The sequence below is a fragment of the Hyla sarda genome, chromosome 9, assembly GCF_029499605.1.
Source record: "Hyla sarda isolate aHylSar1 chromosome 9, aHylSar1.hap1, whole genome shotgun sequence".
Taxonomy (NCBI): domain Eukaryota; kingdom Metazoa; phylum Chordata; class Amphibia; order Anura; family Hylidae; genus Hyla; species Hyla sarda.
The window spans coordinates 142,726,680-142,740,022 of record NC_079197.1 but is presented as its reverse complement, the minus strand read 5'-3'; the positions used below and the strand labels follow the sequence as shown (position 1 = coordinate 142,740,022).

The window sequence follows — 13,343 nt, the reverse complement described above, 5'->3', positions numbered from 1 at the left end:
AAGAGTCTTTCAATTCTTGTTTGAGGTATCTTTGCCCATTCTTCCTTACAAAAGTCTTCCAGTTCTTTGAGATTTCTGGGCACGCACTGCTCTTTAACCCCTTAATGACGCAGGACGTTAAGGGGTTAAAGTACAGATGACGGCGCAAGAAATGAGCCCTCATACTGCCCCATAAACAGAAAAATAAAAAAGTTATAGGGGTCATAAGATGCCAATTTTAAACATACTAATTTTGGTGCATGTCATTTATAATTTTAAAAGTATTAAAATAAAATAAAACCTATATAAATTGGGCATCCTTGTAACTGTATGGACCTACAGAATAAAGATATGCTGTCATTTTTACCAAATATTCGTGAGCCCCCCCCAAAATTTTTTTTGTTTCGCCGCAGGTTATATTCTAAAATAAATTATGTCATTGCAAAGCAGAATAGGTGATGCAAAAACAAGCCCTTATATGTGTCTGTAGGTGCAAAATTGAAAGAGTTATGATTTCTAGAAAGGCAGGAAGAATAAGCGAAAATGCAAAATGAAAAATTTAAGGTGAAAATAGTCCCTGAGGGGTTAAGGGGTTAAAACCTTTGAGATTGATATCACCTGGTCTTTCCAGATGATGATTGAGAACAATCCATGACACTGGCAGGTCTCAGCTTTGCAAAGGGGGCAGTGCATGCTATAAATTCTTCAGGGTGCCCAAACTTTTGCAGATGCCATTTTTTTGTTTTCTGTTATTTTGAAAGTCTAAATGATGGAAATAAAATCTAACTTTTGTTGACATATTATAAGAATGTCTAATCTGTAATTTGATGCCCTTTGGCGATTTTTCCATCTTTCCTTGGCTTCTTTATGCACATTAATACAAATTTTTACCTGGGGTGCCCCAACTTTTGATCCCCACTGTAGATACAAGGTCACAGGTGTCTACTATACCTAAAAACATTTTCTATCAACATGGGGATGCTAGTTTATTGTGTGAACCGGAGGATGTTAACTTCATGTTGCGGGTAATGGGCAACCAGTCCCCAGACATGGATACTGGGAGCCAACCATTCAGTTGGGAGAGCATATACTTAGTGGGCAGGGAGTGATTGTAACTAATGTGACAGATAAGGGGTCTGCTGAGTTTATATTGGGGATGAATATTATGAAAAATTGTTTTGTTGAGATAGTAGATGCTTTGCATGTCTCTCTTCCCCACATTTCCCCGTCATGCCAGTGGGCTGCGCAGCACCACTTGAAGGTTCTACAAGCGGAGCAGAAGTTTGTCAAGCAAGGTGAAATCTGCAGAGTTTGAGTACAAGACGTCAGGTCAGTGACCTTGCAACCTAACACACCTAACAAAGAGACTATCATCTGGTGTCGTGTATGTCCCGGAGTCAAGAATAGAGACTATCAAGCCCTGCTGGAGCCTCTGCAACTAGAAGACCACCCTCTTGTCCGAGCTGTGAGGAGCCTTGTCACTGTTACCAACGGAAGAGTTCCAGTTCGGTTAGTCAACTTGTCTGATGTTGCTACTGTGTTACCCAAATACACCCCAGTAGCCCAGTTGTTTCTCACGGAGACAAAGGACATCTTAACGGAATGTATGGTGGCCCGACAGCATGCAGCCCAAGTGGCTGAAGGCTCCAGTATGAGTCCTCCTGAACCCTGGTGGACACAACTCCAAGTTGGAGACGACACTACCCCAAAGGATCCAGTCCAGGGAGTCTTCAAAGTCACCAAAAGGTACCATGAAGCTTTTAGCAAACACCCCACAGATTTCGGGCACACGTCCATGATCAAACACCAAATCCTTACAGGCGACAGCCCACCTATCAAGGAAAAACACAGAGCCCAGTGGCGCTGTATCAAACTGTCAAAAAGATGCTGGCCAACATGAAAGAGGCAGACATCATCCAAGAAAGTCGGAGTCCCTGAGCGGCGCCACTTGTTCTGGTCAAGAAAAAAGACAGAACCATCCGCTTTTGTGTGGACTACAGGAAACTGAACAATATCACACATAAGGAATAAGGACGCTTATCCATTGCCAAGGATCGAGTAGTCACTCACAGCCCTCAGGTCTGCTGCTGGTTGTTCGAGTTTAAAAGTATGCTGTTTGGGCTATGTAATGCCCCTGCTACGTTCCAGCATCTGATGGAAAGGTGCCTGGGTCATCTGAATTTCTAAAGTGTCCTCTTGTAACTGGACAATGTCATTGTGTATACCAAGTCCTACCAGGAGCATCTCAGTCATCTGTCAGACGTCTTCAAAGTCCTGATCAAGCATGGGCTGAAGATCAAGCCATCAAAGTGCCACTTGTTTAAACCTCAGATACACTACCTTGGTCATGTTGTCTGTGCCGAGGGAGTCCAGCCCAATCCTGAAAAGGTGGAAGTTGTCAAGAACTGACCTACCCCATGCATGGTGAAAGATGTCAGGAGCTTCCTGGGTTTGTCGGCTACTACCGCCACTTCATTCCCCACTTCGCCCAGATTACAGAACCCCTCACAGCTCTCTTTCGGGGTACGGTGAAGGAGAAACTACAATGGAAGTCTACCTGTTGAATGGGCCGAAGCACAAGAGACAGTGTTCTGAGCTCTTAAACGTCTGCTGACAGAGCCACCCATCCTGGCGTATCCAGACTACATTCAGCCATTCCAGCTATATACCGATGCCAGTTTACAAAGTTTTGGGAGCCGTCCTGTCCCAAGTCCAGAAAGGACAGGAGTGGGTAGTTGCCTATACCAGTTGCAACCTGCGAGGAGCCTGCAAACTATAGCTCGTTTAAATTAGAACTTCTCGCCTCGGTATGGGCTGTGACTGAAAAGTTCAAAGACTACTTGGCTGCCATGCCATTTACTGTCTACAGAGATAATAACACATTGGCCCACCTAAACACTGCCAAGTTGGGTGCCATTGAACAACGTTGGGCTTCTAGATTAGCCAACTATAGTTTCACCAACAAGTACCAAAGCAGCAAGTCGAATGTCAATGCCGATGTGCTGTCTCGTATTACCCCCGGTGAAGAACCCCGTGTCGAAGATGTGTGGAAAGATGTGGAGATGCCCCCATGTTATCAACGGTTCGAGAATCAAAATGTTTTGACCCCCCTCGGGGACGGGGAACCCAGGTCCGAAAAGGTTCAAGAAGACCTATCCACCTGTAAGACTCTTCAAGACGAAAATCGAGTCATGGAGATCTGTTGGACTACCTGCTGGCGAAAAAGATACAAACCCATCTACGCCGGGCCCAGTTTGATTATGAGCTGAAACTTCTGTGGCGACAGAGGAAGCGACTGTGCACAAGGGACTTGTGGTGATCGACTTCATCAGATTCTAGTTCCCCGAAGAGACGCGGCAATGGTCCTCAATGCGTACCATGATTAGCGTTGGGTGCGAATGTTCGTATTTCAAATTTTTATTGTGAATATTGCAAATTCACTGCGAATATATTCGCTATATATTCGAAATTGTGAATATTCGCTTTTTCCCCCGCATATGCGCATATTCGCATATGCAAATATTTGCATATGTACATATTCACATATGTACATATTTGCATATACGCATATTCCCTCTTTTCACTTGTGGGCCAATTAGAATGATGCAATACACTTGTCAGAAGTTATCAACAACATCCCTAGCAACCAATAGTAAAGTTGCCCACCCAATCACTGGTGTCTTCCTCAAATACGCGATTATGCGAATATTCACATATGCGAATATGCAAATATAACGAATATGCGAAATTCACGAATATAGGATGAATATTCGTCTATATATTAGCAAAATATCTCAAATTTGAATATAGGCAATGCCGCTCATCACTATTACTGATGCCGCTGCTGGGCCTGGGTCTGGGAAATTCTAATTTTATCCTAGGTAGCACCTGCTATCCAAAATCGTCTTCAAAAATTTCAAAAATTGTTGTGTTTTTTTTTTTTTTGGGGGGATTGTGAAACCTTGGTGTGTACTCATGCATCGGCCAACTCCAGGCTGTGTCATTCAGGCAATATATGGTTTACTGATGCTGCTGCTGGGCCTGGGTCTGGGAAATTCAAATTTTATCATAGGTAGTACCCGCTATCCAAAATCTACATTTTAAATTTAAAAAATTGTTGTGTTTTTTCTTGGGGATTGTGAAGCCCTGGTGTGTACTCGTCCATCAGCCAACTCCAGGCTGTGTCATTCAGGCAACATATGGTTTACTGATGCCGCTGCTGGGCCTGGGTCTGGGAATAAAAATTTTGTTATAGTAGGTAGCACCAGTTATCCAAAATCTTCAGTTTAAATTTATAAATTCATCTTTTAATCTTAGGGATTGTGAAGGCCTAGTGCCTACTCATGATGCTGGCAACTCCAGGCTGTGCCATTTATCCACTATACGGTCTCCTCATGCTGCCAACACCTCCACTGTGTCATTCAGCCACTATATGGTGTCCTCATGCTGCCAACACCTCCACACTGTGCCATTCATCCACTATATGGTCTCCTCATGCTGCCAACACCTCCACACTGTACCATTCAGCCACTGTATGGTCTCCTCATGCTGCCAACACCTCCACACTGTACCATTCAGCCACTATATGGTCTCCTCATGCTGCCAACACCTCCACGCTGTACCATTCAGCCACTATATGGTCTCCTCATGCTGCCAACATGTCCACACTGTGCCATTCAGCCACTATATGGTCTCCTCATGCTGCCAACACCTCCACACTGTGTCATTCAGCTACTATATGGTGTCCTCATGCTGCCAACACCTCCATGCTGTGTCATTCAGCCACTATATGGTCTCCTCATGCTGCCAACACCTCCACACTGTGTCGTTCAGCCACTATATGGTGTCCTCATGCTGCAAAAAACCTCCACGCTGTGCCATTCAGCCACTATATGGTGTCCTCATGCTGCCAACACCTCCACACTGTGTCATTCAGCCACTATATGGTCTCCTCACACTGATGCCACCACCAGGCTTTGTCATTGTGCTGCTGTGCGGCAGTGATTCTAAAAGCGATGCCGGTAATCTGCATGTTATTCTGAATAACAGTATTATTTCACTACACCAGCACACTCCATATGCGTTTTAGGACACAGCAAAGTGTTCTATACCTCGATAGAGGCTGTATGTAGGCTAGAAATAGCCTTTTTTAATATAGATTCGCCGCTAAAAAATTTGTATCGAAACAAACTTTTTCGGAAAATTCGGAGAATCGGCCGAATCTCATTTTTTAAAAGTTTGCTCATCTCTAGTATTTTCCATGGAGGACACGGTCCTAGAACTTATGAAATGCGAGTGGGTCAATTCAGAGAAGGCACCAATTCTAAATAGTAGATTTGAGACCCTTTACCTTTTGGATCAGTCTAAATCCAAGGACTGGGTTAACCCACCCAAGGTGGATTACGCTATAGCTAAGCTTTCCAAGAGAACTATTATCCCATCGGACGACAGATCAAGCCTTAAAGACCCTATGGACCGTCGCATGGAAGTTACCCTCAGAAGGTCTTATACGGCATCTTCCAGCCAGTGTGCTGTAGGGAACGCCTCCTTTAAGGTTATTAGAGCAATGAAATCTTCATACAAGATGACATACACTCTGGAGTCAGTAGGCAGGACATACTCAGGTCTTTCAAGTATATTAACCTGGGAATAGACCATCTCTATGATGCAAACTGTCAACAGGTGAAGCTGGCATCACGTAATATGGCCCTATCCTCTGCCGCTAGGAGGGCTCTTTGGTTAAGACCCTGGCCTGGAGACAGACATTCTAAGTATATTCTCTGTAATCTGGAGTTTAATCCTACCAAACTATTTGGTCCAGAGCTGGACACCATAATGGAAGCTTCCGTTATCTGAGAGGTCCTTTCGTGGGCGCTACAATCAGTCTAGGCGGGACCGGTCTCCCCAGAGAACCAGACAGTACAAAAATTCTGAATGTGGCAGAGGATCAGGTTCAACAAGAAGAGGTTAATCTAGAGCCAGATGCACGCCGGTGGGTGGCCGTCTTCAGTTTTTCTCCCGGCTTGGCAAGCTCTAATAAAGGATGTTTGGGTGATAAAAGTTGTAGAGAGTGGTTATTTCCTTCCTTTAATGTGTCACCCTCCAGAGTGGTGTCTAACATCCCCCTCTCTAAGTCCCCCAAAACAAAGATTAATATCCTAGAGCTAATTGCAAATGCAGCGGTAGAAACAGTTCCCCTAGATGAGAGGGGCAAGGGGGTTTATTCCCCAGTGTTTCTAGTATCCAAGCCAGGAGGAAGATGGAGACTTATAATAGATCTCAGATATCTCAACCATTATATAATAAAAAGAAGATTTCAGATGGAAACTATAAAGTCAGTAAAGTCCCTCATTCAGAGAGACAATTACATGGCGTCGATAAATCTCAAGCAGGCCTACTTCCACATACCCATCTTTGAAGGGCACAGAAAGTTCCTATGGACTGCAGTCTTCATCAGGGGAGTTCTCCATCATCTTCAGTTTCGATTCCTGCCATTTGGCATTTCAATAGCCCCATTTGTATTCACAAAGGTGGTCTCTTCCGTGATGGTGGTTCTCAGAGTTCATGGTATCAGAATAATACCCTATCTGGATGACTGGCTTTTATTAGCCAGGACACAGAAAGAGCTCCGCTGTCAAACCACCATCACTCTGGACTTACTTCACAAACTTGGTTGGTTAGTAAATCAACAGAAGTCCCATCTAAGTCCAACCAAGGAAATAACATTTCTGGGTTTCTATTTAGAGTCCCACAACATGAGAATCCATCTGTCTCCAGCAAGGAGGGACAGGATATTCAAGGGATATCAATTCCTTCGAATCCCTAGCAGGATATCTCTGAGGACCCTTCTGAGATTCTTAGGTCTCCTATCCTCCTCAGCAGAAGCTGTCCCGTGGGCACTCTGGTACATGAGGCCACTCCAAGCAAAGATTCTTCAGGCTTGGGACAGGAGAATTTCCTCCCTAGACACCTTTCTAAGACTTTCTCCCACAGTTTGCAGATCTCTAAGTTGGTGGGCGATTCCCCAGGACGGAATGTCGCTTATAGAACCTCCGTGGTTACTCTTGACGATAGACGCTTCAGGGTCAGGATGGGGAGCCCATCTGCTGGAAAGAAAGGTGAATGGGAATTGGAGTGCAGAAGGACTTCCTCTTTCTTCCAATATCAAGGAACTGAGGGCAATATACTATGCGCTTCTTCACTTCGCTCCCTTTCTGCCGAAAGAAGCTGTCAAGGTGAGAACGGACAACATGTCGGCTGTTTATTACATAAACAAACAAGATCGGCTGTTCTACTACAGGAGGTGGCAAAGATTTTTCATTGGGCGAATTCTAAGACTATCTGCAGTCCACATACAGGGTGTCCACAATATCCTAGTGGACAGTGTGAGCAGAGGTCTAACAGTACCCTGAGAATGGGCTTTGAACCGGGAGACATTTCTTCACCTCATAGACCACTGGGGTCTTCTGGAAATAGATCTGATGGCCACAAGATCCAATCTCAAGCTAGACAAGTTATGTTCCCTCTATCCAGCAGACAAACCCCTTTATGTAGATGTCATGACAATTCCTTGGAATTTCAATCTGGCTTACATATTTCCTCCCATCTCAATGATGCCCAGGGAATTAATGAAGATCAGACAAGATCAGGCCTCGGTAATTGCCATCATTCCTTATTGGCCGAAGAGATCCTGGTTCTCCCAGCTCATTCAGATGAGCAAAGGAACGTACTGGAAGCTTCCTCCCAAGCAGAACCTTGTGTCCCAGGGCACTCAGTTCTGCCACAACCTCAAGACACTCAGTCTGACAGCATGGAGGTTGATATGTCCTTACTGAAAGCCAGAGGGTTTTCGGACCGTATACTTGAGATGCTATCTCACTCTAGGAGTGAGGAAACTAACAAGACCTATGCTAGAATCAGAAAGATCTTCATTTCCTGGTGTGTTTCTAAGAAGATTGATGCTTCTTCCCCTTCTATTCCATCAATTCTGGAATTTCCATTAAGGTACAGCTAGCAGTTTTTTCTGCATCTTTACAGAGATGACTTTTTCAAGAACCGGTAATAAGGTCGTTAATTAAAGCCATTACTAGAATTTGTCCTAGATCTGTGAAACCGGTTGCTCCCTGGGATCCGGCATTGGTCTTGCAACAATTGTGTGTTCAACCCTTTGAACCCTTGGAGGAAGTGGAACTTAGGTTCCTCACTCTTAAGGTGTTGCTACTTTTAGCTGTCATCGATGCCAAGAGGGTTAGTGAACTACAAGTCTTAGCCTCGGTAGAACCTTACACAATGTTCTTACCTGGGAAGGTTCTTTTGAGAGTCCTTCCATCCTTTCTGCCTAAATTTGCCTCTTTTGCAAAAAATAATCAAGTTATTTCTCTTCCACAGTTTGTTCCTGAGTCTGGATCTTCTCAGAAGGACCTTGCTTCTCTAGATCTGGTAAGGTGTTTAAGAATCTATCTAGAGAGAACCAAACCCTTTAGAAGAGCTGAGAATCTTCTTATCTTACGTCAAGGTATAAAGAAAGGTGCTAAGTCATCTAAGCCTTCCATTTCTAGATGGATATGTGAATGTATAAACTTATGTTACACCTCTAAGAGGTTGACTGCTCCAGAGTTCACTAAAGCACACTCCACAAGATCTGTGTCTGCCTCTTGGGCAGAACGTAATTCTGTTCCTGTGGAACACATCTGTCAGTCTGCAACCTGGAGCTCTCCGTTAACTTTTCTAAAACACTACAGGGTGGATATTTTTTTATCTAGCGAAACTACCTTTGCTAAGTCTATTCTAAATGTTGCAAGGCAGGAGAGCCCTCCCTAGGGGATATTCTTGCTAGATCCCCATATTGTGCTGCTAAGGGAAGCCAGGCGAAGACTAAATTTAGAAAGTAAATTTTTTTCCCTTAGTCTCCTCAGCAGCACAAGCTTCCCTCCCTTTTTTTGTTACTTTTACTTTATAATTTACTGGTGTGAGCCTGGTGATTTTTACCAGGGGGGGGGGGGAGGTCTTTAGGGATATTCATTAAAAATTCCCATGTCCTATTTGGCTCACAGGTGCGGAGACACCCCACATTGTGCTGCTGAGGAGACTAAGGGAAAACAAATTAACTTTCTAAATTTAGTCTTCTCTCAGCCAAAACTCGCTGCCATAGAATCTGCAAGCCAGACAAACATTTTAGGCTCCTTTCTCCAGCACTATTCCAACCTCTACAAACTTAGGGTGTATATTGTCCCACGGTGTATACTAGTAATAGTATAATTGATTCTATTGGGGGTTACCTGTGCTGGGGCACAGGTCTGGTGGTGATGTGCTGCCCCCAGAACCTTTCCTCCACCCTGCTTTTCCCCTGCGATGGCACACCTCCTCCCTGCCTTTCTCTTGAAATCGAGAAGTGAGTCAGGACCACATCACGTCTAGTGCGGCCGCACCACTTCATCCCCAGAGCCTCAGTCCCATTAAGTTCTAAAACATGGGGCTCCATGCTGCTGCCTGCCTACATGTCACCCCTCTCACCCAGCCAGGGTTCCCTCCATTCTCTGACAGGACACAGCTGAGGATCCTGGCAGCCACTGCACCAGCCGAGGTCGCCAAGTTCACCCATCCGGGCAAAGCCATTTAACAGGTTAGCGGCCATGGAGGAGGTAGAGGTGTGTTCCTGCCCATCTGGGCTGACTTGTACACTGGGTAAGTGGCCAGCTGGCAACAGATGGGCAGAAGCAGACATGTTGGTAGGTAACGCAGGGCTGAATGGATCTCAGTGATTGCACAACTACAGCTCCCAGCATATTGCACTTAAACCCATACTATACTACTATATAGTAGTATAGTATAAGTTACAGTGCAACATGCTGGGAGTTGTAGTTCGATTTGGATCAGCTGCAGAGCCACAGGCTATGTTAGGGCATGCTGGGAGTTTTAGTTAGTAACTAACTGCAACTTCCAGCATGCCCTGACACAGTCTATGGCTTTTAGCTGACCTAAACCAAAACTACAACTGTGATTGCAGTTCCCAGAAGCCACTGCTCTCTTAAAGTAGTAATGGCATTTATATTTGCAGCAGCCTTAGACCTGGGGCTAGGCTTTCCAGACCCAGGGCTAAAGCCCTCTTAGTACCCCCCTAGCGATGCCACTGATCATGGTTAAGGGTGTTACCTAGCTATGGGCTCTAGCCCCAGGTCTTTTGAAGTCCTAGCAACTTCCCTTGTCCTCAAATAAACGCAAGTTATACATGAACACCCAGTTTATTCATCTGCAACACAATTACACAATATGTTAGACTGTGAGCATAAACAAGTCAGTTATGAAATGTCTGTCTTTCATTTTCTTTCTAGGAAACTGGTCCAATTCCTTCTGGCTCTCAGCAAATAAATGTGATTCCAATAACTGGAGATTACAAACAGTAAACAACTATTGAGTGCGCAGACAGTATTCTGGAGAGAGAGGGATTGAGATTCACTCACTGCAGTCTCAGGTAAGTGACCTGTCATATCTCTTGATGGGGTCATTACTAGTTTATGTTACTTTTATTGAAAGAATTGATTGATATTATGGTAATGAACAGTGATATTATATTTTTGTTTTTATCCCTGAGATTCCATCCTCAGAGTCTATGTAGCAAATGGGGGATCAGAATAATCTTTCTATACACATACCTTGCTGCTTACTTATATGTAAAAAAAAAATGTGTGGCATCACCAGTACTTAAATTTTCACGCCATTATGGCATAATGGGACATTGGTGGAATTCATGAGGGGGCTTGGATTGGAAGTTTGGGATAATTGGGGTATAAAATATATTATTCACATTTGTCAGGGAAGTGAGTTGAAGTCTTATTAAGTATTAACCCCTAAAGGACCAGGCCATTTTACACCTTAAGGACCAGAGCGTTTTTTGCAATTCTGACCACTGTCACTTTAAACATTAATAACTCTGGAATACTTTTAGTTATCATTCTGATTCTGAGACTGTTTTTTCGTGACATATTCTACTTTAACTTAGTGGTAAAATTTTATGGTAACTTGCATCCTTTCTTGGTGAAAAATCCCCAAATTTGATGAAAAAAAAGAAAATTTTGCATTTTTCTAACTTTGAAGCTCTCTGCTTGTAAGGAAAATGGATATTCAAAATAAAACATTTTTCGGTTCACATATACAATATGTCTACTTTATGTTTGCATCATAACATTTATGAGTTTTTACTTTTGGAAGACACCAGAGGGCTTCAAAGTTCAGCAGCAATTTGGAAATTTTTCATGGACCAGTTCAGGTTTGAAGTGGATTTGAAGGGTCTTCATATTAGAAATACCCCATAAATGACCCCATTATAAAAACTACACCCCCAAAGTATTCAAAATGACATTCAATAAGTGTATTAACCCTTTAGGTGTTTCACAGGAATAGCAGCAAAGTGAAGGAGAAAATTCACAATCTTCATTTTTTACACCCGCATGTTCTTGTAGACCCAATTTTTTAATTTTTGCAAGTGGTAGAAAGGAGAAAATTTTTACTTGTTTTTGAAACCCAATTTCTCTCGAGTAAGCACATACCTCATATGTCTATGTTAATTGTTCGGCGGGCGCAGTAGAGGGCTCAGAAGGGAAGGAGCGACAAATGGTTTTTGGGGGGCATGTCACCTTTAGGAAGCCCCTATGGTGCCAGGACAGCAAAAAAAACACATGGCATACCATTTTGGAAACTAGACCCCTCGGGGAAGGTAACAAGGGGTAAAGTGAACCTTAATACCCCACAGGTGATTCACGACTTTTGCATATGTAAAAAAAATAATAATAATGTTTTACCTAAAATGCTTGGTTTCCCAAAAATTTTATATTTTTAAAAAGGATAATAGCAGAAAATACCCCCCCAAAATTTTAAGTCCAATTTCTCTCGATTCAGAAAACACCCCATATGGGGGTGAGAAGTGCTCTGCTGGCGCACTACAGGTCTCAGAAGAGGAGGAGTCACATTTGGCTTTTTGAAAGCAAATTTTGCTCTGGGGGCATGCCGCATTTAGGAAGCCCCTATGGTGCCAGAACAGCAAAAAAAAAAATGCATGGCATACCATTTTGGAAACTAGACCCCTCGGGGAACGTAACAAGGGGTAATGTGAACCTTAATACCCCACAGGTGATTCACAACTTTTGCATATGTAAAAAAAGAAATTTTTTTTACCTAAAATGCTTGGTTTCCCAAAATTTTTAAATTTTTTAAAAGGGTAATAGCAGAAAATACCCCCCAAAATTTGAAGCCCAATTTCTCCCGATTCAGAAAACACCCCATATGGGGGTGAGAAGTGCTCTGCTGGCGCACTACAGGTCTCAGAAGAGGAGGAGTCACATTTGGCTTTTTGAAAGCAAATTTTGCTCTGGTGGCATGCCGCATTTAAGAAGCCCCTATGGTGCCAGGACAGCAAAAAAAAAAACACATGGCATACCATTTTGGAAACTAGACCCCTCGGGGAACGTAAAAAGGGGTAATGTGAACCTTAATATCCCACAGGTGATTCACAACTTTTGCATATGTAAAAAAAAAAAAAAAAAATTTTACCTAAAATGCTTGGTTTCCCAAAAATGTAACATTTTTAAAAAGGGTAATAGCAGAAAATACCCCCCCCCCAAAATTTGTAACACAATTTCTCCCGAGTACGGCGATACCCCATATGTGACCCTAAACTGTTGCCTTGAAATACGACAGGGCTCCAAAGTGAGAGCGCCATGCGCATTTGAGGCCTACATTAGGGACTTGCATAGGAGTGGACATAGGGGTATTCCCAAACAGGGTGCCTCCAGCTGTTGTAAAACTCCCAGCATGCCTGGACAGTCAGTGGCTGTCTGGTAATACTGGCAGTAGTTGTTTTGCAACAGCTGGAGGCTCCGTTTTGGAAACAGTGGCGTGCCAGACGTTTTAAATTTTTATTGGGGAGGGGGGCTGTGTAGGGGTATGTGTATATGTAGTGCTTTTTACTTTTATTTTGTGTTAGTGTAGTGTAGTGTTTTTAGGGTACAGTCGCACGGGCGGGGGGATCACAGTAGTTTCTCGCTGGCAGTTTGAGCTGCGGCAGAAAATTTGCCGCAGCTCAAACTTGCAGCCGGATACTTACTGTAATCCTCCGCCCATGTGAGTGTACCCTGTACGTTCACATTGGGGAGGGGGGAACATCCAACTGTTGCAAAACTACAACTCCCAGCATGTAGGGTCTATAAGTGCATGCTGGGAGTTGTAGTTTTGCAACAGCTGGAGGCTCCGTTTTGGAAACAGTGGCGTACCAGACGTTTTTCATTTTTATTGGTGAGGGGGGCTGTGTAGGGGAATGTGTATATGTAGTGTTTTTTACTTTTTATTTTATTTTGTGGTAGTGTAGTGTT

At 43.6% G+C, this 13,343-nt stretch overlaps 1 protein-coding gene across 2 annotated transcripts in view; it reads left to right on the top strand.

The window, feature by feature from the left end:
• Positions 1-13,343, top strand: part of LOC130290250 (cytochrome P450 2F2-like) — a 331,651-nt gene that overhangs the window by 34,604 nt on the left and 283,704 nt on the right. For both annotated transcript variants that reach the window (XM_056537611.1, XM_056537606.1), the window contains exon 2: positions 10,311-10,450. The gene's annotated coding sequence lies outside the window, so the exon portion shown is untranslated. The remainder of the gene's footprint in view (positions 1-10,310; positions 10,451-13,343) is intronic.